The sequence below is a fragment of the Protopterus annectens genome, chromosome 5.part1 (assembly GCF_019279795.1).
Source record: "Protopterus annectens isolate FY-2018-M chromosome 5.part1, PAN1.0, whole genome shotgun sequence".
NCBI lineage: Eukaryota > Metazoa > Chordata > Ceratodontiformes > Protopteridae > Protopterus > Protopterus annectens.
Window position 1 is genome coordinate 680,621,218 of NC_056736.1, and position 12,219 is coordinate 680,633,436.

A 12,219-nucleotide genomic window follows, 5' to 3' on the forward strand; every position below is an offset into this window, starting at 1 on the left:
GTGTGTGTGTGTGTGTGTGTGTGTGTGTGTGTGTGTATGTCTGTGTAGAAAGCAATGCTTTTTAGGCTAGTCACACTCACTACACTTTAAATGCCCTATTTTGGCAAGGCTGCTGATGTCATCCAACTTGAAATACACCTTTGGGAATGATGGAGCCCAGTAATCTCCGTGGTGTATCCTATAACTTCCTACTGCTGTAGTGTGATAAAATAGTTAGGTAAGAGTTCTAATCCCAGACTTGGCAACTGTGTGTGTGTGTGTGTGTGTGTGTGTGTGTGTGTGTGTGTGTGTGTGTGTGTGTGTCTTTCTCTGTGTAGAGAGCAATGCTTTTTAGGCTAGTCACACTCACTACACTTCAAATGCCCTATTTTGGCAATCCTGCTGATATCATTCACTGTGAACTACACCTTTGGGGAAGGAGTACTCCAGTTATCCCTGTGGTGTGTCCTATAACTGCTTCATGCTGTAGTGTGATATAGAATTCTGGTAGGGTTTCTATCCCCACACATGCCAGTTGTGGATGTTTTGTGTGTGCTTCTATGTCTGTGTAAGGAGCAATGCATTTTAGGCTAGTCACACTAACTACACTTCAAATGCCCTACTTTGGCAATCCTGCTGATGTCATTCACTGTGAAATACACCTTTGGGGAAGGAGTACTCCAGTAATCTCTGTGGCACATCCTATAACTGCGTAGTTCTGTAGTGTAATAAACTAGTTAGGTAGGAGTTCTAATCCCAGACATGGCAGGTGTGTGTGTGTGTGTGTGTGTGTGTGTGTGTGTGTGTGTGTGTGTGTGTGTGTGTGTGTGTGTGTGTGTGTGTGTGTGTGTGTGTCTGTCTGTGTTTGTAATGCGTATCCTGTGTGGAGGTGGTTGTGAGTGTGTAACAACTGGAGTCAATGGGGAGCGGGTTTTGCAAATCTCTTATATGGTTGGCCTAGTATATATCACAATGTCCACCATACAGGGATAACAGATGTAAAATAGCTGAGAGGCTGGGGTGCATATCCATACCCCTACATTTGACATCAAGACCAGGTGAATGAAGTGAGTGACCCTAGTATTACCCAGATAACACTCTCACTTCACACACACACACACACACACACACACACACACACACACACTTGCCTAGGCAACAGCAGCTATGTTGGTAGTACCCTGCATAATGCCCACTGATAGTAACCATGGTGTGACTGCAGTGGGCTACAGTGGGCATGGAACCCCAACCATCAGTCCAATAGGCACAGTCATGCTGACAGTGTACCTTCCCCATTTTCCCCACTGGATACCTGGAACACCTGTTGTGCCTTCAAATGTGACCCACAAAGGACATACCATTCCTGAAAACATGCCCTGTATTGACAGATGCCACTGACACCAGGGGATACTGGTATCATGCTATCAATGTAAGTGCTGGGTCAACCTGCCATCCATTAATAGTTCCCATCACATGAGGGCAGTACTGGCACATCTGATGATAGCAATCTGTGTACACAACATGGGCCAGACAACCCAGGTACAGTTTGACATGTCACTGTACAGGCATGTGGGAGGTGTGCACATCCCAGACACTGTCCATGTCATGGACTAAGGGACACCTAGATGGCAAGCAATGCACAGCATTGGCCACACATAATAGTCACCTAGGTGACTGGATAGTGAATACAATACCCACCTGTGTGGTCAGATCCAGACACTACATCCCTGAGCCACAATGAAGACCATTGTCATGTGGGCTGATGCCAAGGAATACCCATCACCTAGCCTTTTATAGCCATCTGGCACAGTCGACCATGACACACCCGTGCAGCAATGCACCCATGCATGTCAGTGCTGGCACCCTGTGTCTGTGTGTGTGTGTGTGTGTGTGTTGTATGATGTGTATAACCACATTCACACTCACTACAACCCCCATAGGCATACTGAAGCATGCTGTCTGATATCAGACACCTCCACATACCCTTTGCCCATATAACCTCCGTATGACCCCTGTGGTGCATGATACCTGCACTGTAATGTGTTGTGGCAATCCCACTAGTGATGATTTGTATTCCTGACCCTGCCAAGTGTGTCAATGTGTGTGCAACCCTGTGAGAGTGTGGCTGTGTTGACGCTGGCATCTGTTCATGCAGACAGGCATGTGTATTACACCTACCATATAGCTACCATATCCCTGTTGCAAATGTCACTCACCATCACAAATACATTTTGAGGGATCCCCAACATGTAACCTATGTGGCACATCCAATAACTGCATAGACATATGATAGCACTACATAGTTGCCAGGGGTTTGATACCCTGTACTGGTAGGTGTGTGACACAAACATACTTATGTTTTACTCTCCCACCCCTCCCTGACTATTCTTTGCCTCTGTCTGCCTTTGTCACTCCCTCACTGGTGGATGTGGAGACCTACACCTGCTTTGCTTAGGCAGCAGCATGTGCATTTTAAGTGTTACTCATGATCAGCTGATGGACTTTGCATGAATTGCAGCTCTCCCCTAGCTGATTGCATGTGGACCAGCTGTGGTAACATTCCCGTAGCCAATTGCATGGAAACACACTCCAATATCTAGGAACATCATGTTGGTGTTGGGCCTTTACATTCACTGTGAGCAGGAACTCGATCCGTTGTTTGGCAAACAGCATCTCAGATGGATTGGGGATCTACCTCTAACAAAATACACTGTGGAAACAGGGCAACACACAGGAGGGTGATGTGCCCGACCTGACTACAGACTGTAAGTGCTGCTATACTGCATTTGGAGTAATGTTGGTGTAACAGGGTGTGTGTGGATATGGCTGTCCTACATGTTTTAATAGCTGCCATGTCAGTGCTATGTTTATGAGGAAACCCCCATCTGTAGGGTCTTCTGCAGACTAGGCACTGTGTGGTGCCTTTTGTTTCATGTGTTACCCACAGAGCACCTGTCTGTGAACTGCAGAAGGTAGTGTGAGGATTACAGTCTGCAGATGGTGACAGCTGTGAGAGTTACTGACTTCATATCCTTCATAGGACATATGTTGCAACAAACCCTGTTACAACAGTAAATGTATGAGGGTATCACAGCAACATCTCAATATTGACACTGTGTATGTGCCTCGAGCCACAACTCTGTCACCCTTTGTATATATGTCATGCAGTAAGAGGTGCATATGTGCTGTACACCATAATTAGTGTCATCATATCTGATAAGCCAGTGAGATATCAGACTGCTACACATGTTATGTGTAGTAGGGGTTACAATGTATGACATAACCTGTACATTCTGTGGTTGAGTGTACAGTATTGAGGTCTGTGTGCTCATGGTGATTGTCAACACTGTGTGCATTGTTTATATGGTTCATAGGTTGGTACTAGGCTATCAGCCCTAGGGAAAATACAAGCCTAGCCATAACAATTCCCTGGCTATTTCTTCCCACACTATTTACTACCCTGGACCTCTGTCTAGCAGGGCGACTGACATGATCCCTGGGGTGAATTTCCTTTCTCCCATCCAATCATCAAGGTTCCTTTTGAAGAGGGCCAAGGAGGCACTCTGCTTGACATGTATGGGCAGTCTATTCCAGAGTCTGGGGAGTCTCTGGGTCAGGAACGTATCCCTCCAGCATGTTTTGTTTATTGTGATGACAAGGTTTAGATCCCTGGAGCATGTGTCTCTGAGGGATTGGGATTTCTTTAAGCATAGCATGTCCAACAGCTCTAGGTTTGACATGGCCTTGTATGTTAAGCAGAGATTGCCTCTGAGTAGACGATATGCGACAGAGTATAGCTGGAGTTTTTTAAGGCGGTCAGCAGAGGGCATCTGCTTTAGGCCTGTGATTCTTTTAGTGAGGTATGTCTGTGGCCTTTTCAGTTGTTGCAGATGTCTTGAGAGGTACATACCAAATGGGGTGTTGTATTCTATAGTGGGTCTAATGAGGGATGAGTACAGTGGGACAATTACCTCCTTTTTTTCTGGATGAAAAGCCCTTAGTGATGAGGTGTGCCACATAGAAGGATTTCCTGACTGTTGTGGTGATGTGGTTATTGAAGGTGAGACCACTGACCACTGTCCACCTGTGTCCCTCAGTCTCTTATCACACTTTCGGTGTTTAGTGTACTGACACCTATGTGGTAATTCACGGGTACATGTTTTTTCCCAAAGGGGATAACTATACATTTCTTGGCATTGAGCTTGAGCCCCTAGCTCTGGCTCCAAGCATCTGTTTCTGTAAGGCCCTTTTGTAGAGTATCCACATAATTTGGGGATTCAATAATGGCTCCCAGTTTGCAATCATCTGCAAACTTTGTTAGCTTGAGTCCCTTAGTGTTGGCCTGTACTTCAGAGAAATAGATGCCAAACAAGAGTGGCCCCAGGACTGAACCCTGAGGTACTCCACTTGTCACTTGTCTGGAGCTGGATTTGGAGTCAGCTACTTTTGCAGTGTGGGTTCTGTCAGTAAGCCAGTTGGCAACCCATTGAGTGATGTAGGGATTAATGCCCAGCTTAGTAAGTTTATTTATGATTCCAGAGTGGGGGATGGTGTCAAAGGCCTTAGCAAGGTCCAGATCGGCTGTGTGGACTGCCTTAGCCTCATCCACCTGTGTACAGACTGTGGCAGATGTCATTGTTCGTGGTCCTGTTCTATCTGATGTTACATGCTGCTCCACTGTATGTTACCCTATTGGCTTACACATTTGTAGGGCCATACACACACATGTCCCACACCACAGTCAGGCTTCAGAAAACACTGTGTAGTGGCCCAGTATATGTAGGGTTAATGTGTGAGTGGCACATATGAGGATGGTGTTGCACAGATAGTCCATATACTCTAATTTTATGCTAGCTTACCATATGTTGCTGTGGCTGTGTTCACATTGGTTGCGGTTATGCACTTTCACACAGGTGTATTATACTCTGTGCTGTGACATGCCTGTAGAGCCTGCTATACATGCTGGTACATGTGTATTCCCCCATAGGACGTGTAGGCCAGTGTTGAGCCAGTCTGCTTGTAGCCTGCACAGTGCATTGTTACATGCCTAGCAGCTTAGTGTACTTACCCAGTGAGATTTCATGTCCAGATACTTGCCAGATGTACTGCTGCTGGGCCATCATAACAATCATGTATGTCAGACAGAGCAGTGGGATGCTGTACAGAGGTATGTCAATATCTAGTGGCTAGTATGTGGCCATGGCACCTCTGTACCAGCAGTTATCATTTGTCAGGACAGACAGGGGTGTGTGAATGCATAACCTATGGGGCAAATGTGTACCAGTAGTTATGTGTTATACCTATCTACATGGCTAACATCCACATTGCCAGGCTTGGCCCACATGTCTTGCACTAAGAGGTTCTGTGTATACCTCTGGACTGTCCAGAGTGTGTCAGACTGTCCACATATATTGGCCAATATCTCTGCTGTAGTCCACAGGAGCATTACGTGCTAGCAGTAGTACTGTCCTATGATGTCCTTTGGATGTCTGTCAATAGCCAATGGTGCACATGATAAAAGCAGATGTGACCACTCACACACACCATGTCTATGCTGCCTTAAGGTATCTGGATGTACATTACCATACAATCCACCTTGGGTAAATGCAGGCCTACCGCCTCCTGCCATACAGAATGTTCTGTCTGTCAGTGTGCTTGTGATGGTGTCAGTTATGCCTTGTTATGTAACAGTTACATCCCATTATGTCAACTGAGTTCTTTACCCCCTAGGGACAGTGTACAGAGTGTAGATAGAAGCTGCTGAACTATACATCTGCATTACTTACTGTTGATTGTTTGGTATCCTGTGGCCCAGTCTGTCTTTAGTATTGTACTCTTGAAGGCCTCGGTGTGGACAGCATATTTGTAAACCTTTCCAGACTACTGTATTAGTATAACTGTTTCACAGTTGCATTACTCTATTTATATGGATGTCAGTGTCTAAACAGCTATGTGACATGGCATATACAACTTTAATTGTACACAAATAAAGCTTCCCCATTTATGCAAACCTGTGTGTGGTGTTATATCCTTTGAGCTCTCTATGGGTATATGTTGCAGGCAATCATTGCCATTTGTATGGGTGACTCATACAGTGTCCTGTTGTTAAAGTGGTAACTCTAGGCATAGTGGCTGTTCCATATTGTGTGCACCTTCTACATATGTATCTTATTATATATATCTCTGCATGTGTATGTGTAGTTACATATATATAGGGATGTTGATAGCTTCCACATTGTACATTCCCTATGGCAGCCAGACTGTACTGTATGATATGTTACTGATACCAGCCTGGCATCATACAGTTGGGATGGAGTACTGTAAACATCTTGTGCCCATGTCGTGTCAGGGCCTGGTTATGGCATCTGCCACACTTGGTAGTGTATTGCAGGGCAGATGTGTTTGGCTGTGAGGGGGTATACCTATTCGTACAAGACATATGTTGATTTGGGCCTCTCATCCCCTTTAACGGTGCATGTAGACATATACGTTTTTATGCTCCCATTGTCATCTACAGATGTATGTATATACCTATATATATATATATATATATATATATATATATATATATATATATATATATGCTTACATATATATCACTTGCTGTATACATATAGACATATAGATGTAGACATATATATCTACAGATGTATGGATTTGTATGTGTATATATATATATATATATATATATATATATATATATATATATATATATATATATATATATATATATATATGTGTGTGTGTGTATATATCTATATATACTTCTATATCTACATATATAGATATGTTTTATCTGTTTAGATATTAGTATATATACACACACATATACATCTACATGTTGGAATGCATACCCTGTACTGTTGAATGACTGGGCTGGATGATATGTTTGTATAAACATCAGGGTTATGTATATCTGACATGGCTTAGTGGTAAATCACTCTGATTATGGTGTGCAGGGTCCTGGGTTCGAGCCTTGCAGAAGATGTTTATTTTGTTGCTGGGCAGAACAAGGGCAGTTGGATACAGAGTGATTAAGGCACTTTTAAGCAGTCGTAAGTGGGTTTGCGTGGGTTTGCACTGAGGTAAGCACTGCTAACTTCCGGTTACTGTTTCTTATATTCAGTTAGCTTCTAAATTGCTTAACTTGTGCATGCATTGCTTACCCCCATGCAAACAGGCTTAAACCTGCTTACTACTGCTTAAAAGTGCTTACTCCTGCTTACCCCTCTGCTAATTTCTTTAAAAGAAATGAAAAAGGGTTGATAGGAAAGTGGTGAAGAAGGGGCAGAAAGAGGGAAAGACAGTAGGGAAAATATCTGGGGATGTGCAGGAAGGGTGTGTGGAAGGTCCATAGCTGTCCAATTCTTATACAGCAACAGCTGTGCATATACACTGAATTTGGAGGTAGATTCGGATACTCAAACCCCTGGGAGACGGGTGAGGACAATAAAAAGTTGTGATGCCAATTAAACCTGATTACATGTGTCCAGTGGACACATGTGCAAAATGGACACCTATGTATGGGGCGAGATTGTTTTTGGTGAACAGATTGCCCTTTTTTCTTTTGTTTTTCAGGTGGGAGTGGGATGTTGGGGAGGGATAGTAGGTATATTTGGGGAGGTAGGTTGTGTAGGTTAACAGACAAGACAAACAAGACACATACAAGGGTGGTATGTGACACATGTAGGGGGTAAACACCTTGATGGGGAGGGGTGTTGGTAAATCGGAAGCCCATGAGCCCCCTAGTGGAAATAGTGTGACTGAGGTCCCGACCCATGGGCAGTCAACACTGCACCTTCACAGCCCCAAAGGTGGCTATGCTGGGGGCTGTATTGCAGAGCCAGCCTGACCCTCTAGTCATGACACACGGCCCTTGAGCTGGTGTAGCAGATCACCAAGCTGCTGGTTGAGCTCGCTACGCAGCACAACCCAGACCTGGTGATGGGTGACAGGTTCCTGTCTATGCCCACTCTTGGGGGGGCAAGCCCCATCCCCTGAAGCAGTTCCACCTGAAGGTGGTGCAGGACCAACGAACAGGGAGGTCCCGAGTTGGGCCCCAGACATGCTGGTGCCCAGTGCCACGGCCAGCTGAGGTGGGACAGGTCGGTCCACTGGGACCGGCCTTCCCAAACGTGCTATAGTGTTTAGAGTTTATCATCATATGTAGGTTAGTAATAGTCAACACATTCCAGGGTTAGGTATAACAGCATGCATAGATATTCCCATTAACCCAGACACCAGATATGGAACAGTTGCATAGCAAACAGAAACATGCATATATGAGACCACAGTGGTATTAAGAACAGAATGCAGGTACATTGATGGCACCATGCCACCAATGTTGGAATAATTCAATATAGCACATGCATGGGAACAATTAAAATATTTATCAAGCAATATGGCATTATCAGAACATTGGAGTCATTACATACTGGTTGGGGTGGGTATGTTGCTTATTGTTAGAGATATGGTGGGGGTTGAGAAAGATGTCAATTAACAACTAGTATATTCCTGTAGTCCACATTACTTTCCTATTCAGTGCTGTTATCTGTACCTTACATGTCTTACTACACTACCCTATAGCCTTAGTTTGGACAGTGATATGGCTGTCATCATCATTATACATGAACTGGTTTCACCAGCAGTATATACCTCTTACCTGGTATATCTGTGGAGGGAATGTATGTTAACACTAACTGACTGTTTCTACACATACTCCCAGATTCCGGGTTGATGTTGTGCACATAGCTATCCAACTCTTTCTGCACAGATGCTGGCCATGTGTTGACCACATGCAGGTGTACCTGGACATGTCTAGAATATTGCCCTCTTCAACCTTTAGTGACTTGACACACAACATATACATGCTTTCCTACACAGTTATATTATGTAGCAATGTGGGTGACAGTGATCAGTGATACTTTATTATTCAGAGAAACTGCAACATTCACAATTCCCTACAATACCAGAGTAAACAGTACCAGTACAGGGTATAATGTTTTGTATTTCTCAGCACAGTGTTCATATCCGACGTACCTGTGGGAGCAATATTTGTTAGCACTACCTGACTGTTGCCACACAAAGTTCCAGGTTACACATTAGTATTATGCACATACATCTCACTCTGTTACCGTACACTCTGGACACAGCTTGACAACATGGGGGTGTAGATAGGACTTACTTGGCTTATTACTCTCCTAACAGTTTTGGGAGTTGCTACAGTGACAGGTTTGTTCACATAGATGTTGGACAATCACTTTTATTCCCTGTTTGCTGGCTAAACATCTGTGATGATCCCACAGACTTACCAGGGGAACAGGGGGACATGCAACAGATATGGGCCCATATACTGGACATTCTGGTCTTATCTGTACAGTTGTGGGGTATGATTCTGTATGCAGCCTACTTCCACTCCCAGGATTCAGACCGTGGCTGCGCCTGCTACAACTTAAACACTGTCCATCAAAGTTGTGTGTGCTATATAGATATTGCTGTATATCTCCTATTTGCTTTCTGTCTTATAATTCTCCTGTGCTTTTGCATTCTGACCTTGTATTACAACACTCTTATACAGATTTCCTAGACAGTTATATTTTGTAGGACAGTGTGGGTGACAGTGATGAGTAATACCTCATTATTCAGAGCAACTGCATCAGTGACAATGCCATACAATACCAATGTAAACAGTACCAGTACAGGGTATTATTCTTGTATTTCTGGGTACAGTGTTGGTATCTGACAGACCTGTGGGAGAAATGTTTGTTAGCACTACCTGAATGTTGCCACACACAGTACCAGATTCCATATTACTGTTATGCACATACATCTCACTCTGTTACTACACACACTCTGGCTACAGCTTGACAAGATGGGGTGTAAATGGGACATGTGTGGCTTCTTAGTCTCATAAGGTTTTGGGAAGTTCCTAGTGTGCCAGCTTTGTTCTCATAGATGTGTGTCAATCAGTTGTATTTCCTGTTTGCTGCCTCTACATCTGGGATCATCCCACTGATTACCCAGGGGGACAGGTTGACAGGAAACAGATATGGGCCACTTTACTGGACATTCTGGACATATCTGTACAGTTGTGGGGTATGATTCTGTAAGTGGACTATTACCACTGGCAGGTTTCAAACCATGGCTGTGGTGCTAAAAATACAACAGTTCACATCTCAGTTGCATGTGCTATTCGGGTTTTGTTGTCTGCCTTTTCCCTATTTTCTGTGTGTCTCTCAGTTATACTAAATGGCCTCTGGGGATTACACCAGTCATATACAGGCATTCCTACACATTCTATTTATTGTGAACTGTGTGGGTAACAGTCCTTAATACAACAGTACTATTACGTGAATGCAAATCTACATTACCATATGATACCAGAGTATACACATGCAGTCCAACAGTTAGACATTTATTGTCAGGCTATTACGCTTTTATTTACATACATACTATATGAGTCTTTTCCTGCCATATTTTCTGGTGTATGCAGTACTTGCCTTAATCAATACAGGTTTTATACAGTCAAATGATTTACTAATACTTTTAGATTTATTTCCTATGACAGTACATGCAAGAGTATTACTGACCTACCTTGCATTGCAACCTCTCTAGGCAACTTCCATGGGCCTCCTGGTTTGTGGCCCACTCGATTGCAGCTGTGGAGGACATAAGAGGAATATTTAGCCATACCTATCCATGATATACATGAGCTGGCAATTATTACACACATAGTGGGGTGATACTTACATACAGCTGGGACATCCCCTGCCATTCTATCCTCTTGGATCCACTGCTCCAAGAGGTCCTCCTTATGCCGCTTCAGGTCAGTATAGTGATGTCTGACCTGCTCACCAGTTCAGGGTATGCTAGTGGCATGGTGAGGTCACGGGCGAGATGGTCACAGGCTTCCACCTTATATTGGGAACCCTGGTACTGGCCCTGCAGTGGTCTCTGCTCATGGTCTTTGACAAGGAGTCCTGCTATGACTCTGGACTCCTGGATGCACCAGCTCTGCACCCAAAAGCACACACCCTCTCCCCTTCCTGACATGGTGCCTGCAAGGGAAGCTACAACCAGTTATAAGATGTATTCCCACCTGTAGGGTTTAAGTAGGGCCATTGTCCGCACTTTTTCATGATTGGCTGGTTTTGATAAGGCTAAGCTATGGGCAAACCTGCTTACCTAAGGTTGGCATTGTTTAAAGGAATATAACACTGGACACATTGAGTTAGCTGGCCTACACATTGCTTAAACCTCCTAAGCTCGCCTGTGCAATGCTTAGCATTGCTTACATTATACTTTGCATTATATTTTCTTTTTTGGCATTGATTTATTACTCATTACATCTTATATGTATGTCTGGTATCCATGATTCATGTGTACGTACACTGTATGGGGTCCTTGTGTTTTATTGGGGACTTCAACACTCTATTACAATTTCACCTCACTTCTGGGCTTACTAATGTACTCCAGTTCACATATTTATGTTATGTAGTGGTTATGGAACATATGACTGTATACTGATTCTTTTCACAGGTTTAGTTTGATTTTACTATAGTGAGGACTTGTTTGCTGATACCTCATTCTTCTGTATTGCTGTGATGGCTTGGTAGTTACCTACTGTGGTTATAGTGTTTAGGGTCCTGGGTTCAAGCCCTGCAAGGCTGTTTATTTTGTTGCTGGGTAGAACAAGGACCATTGGATGCAGAGTGATTAAGGCACTTTTGAGCAGTTGTAAGTGGGTTTGCATGGGTTTGTGCGAGGGTAAGCACTGCTAATCACTGGTTAATGATACTTACAGAGAGTTAACTTTTAAATTGCTTAACCTGTTTGCGCATTGCTTACCCCCGCGCAAATGGGCTTAAACCCGCTTACTAGTGCTTACATATGCTTACTACTGCTTACTGGTGCTTAAACTTGGTTACTAATGCTTTATTCATTATGACACTGACACTTCACATGTCCATTTAATGCAGTACTCCAGTTCACAAATATATGATATTTAGCAGGTTATGCAACAAAAATATTGGTCATAACATGCTTTGCCATGGAAAAAGGAATGTGCTGCAGTGGGACTCAAACCGGGAATGCCAGCTCGTATGGCGAATGCTCTGCCCACTACACTATTGCTATGCTCCTTCATTTGCATATATCTTCCTTGTTATCCTCTTCAGCCATTTAAGCTGCATTAACTGTAGCTAAGCGATGGGCACACCTGCACACCTACGGTTAGCTTTA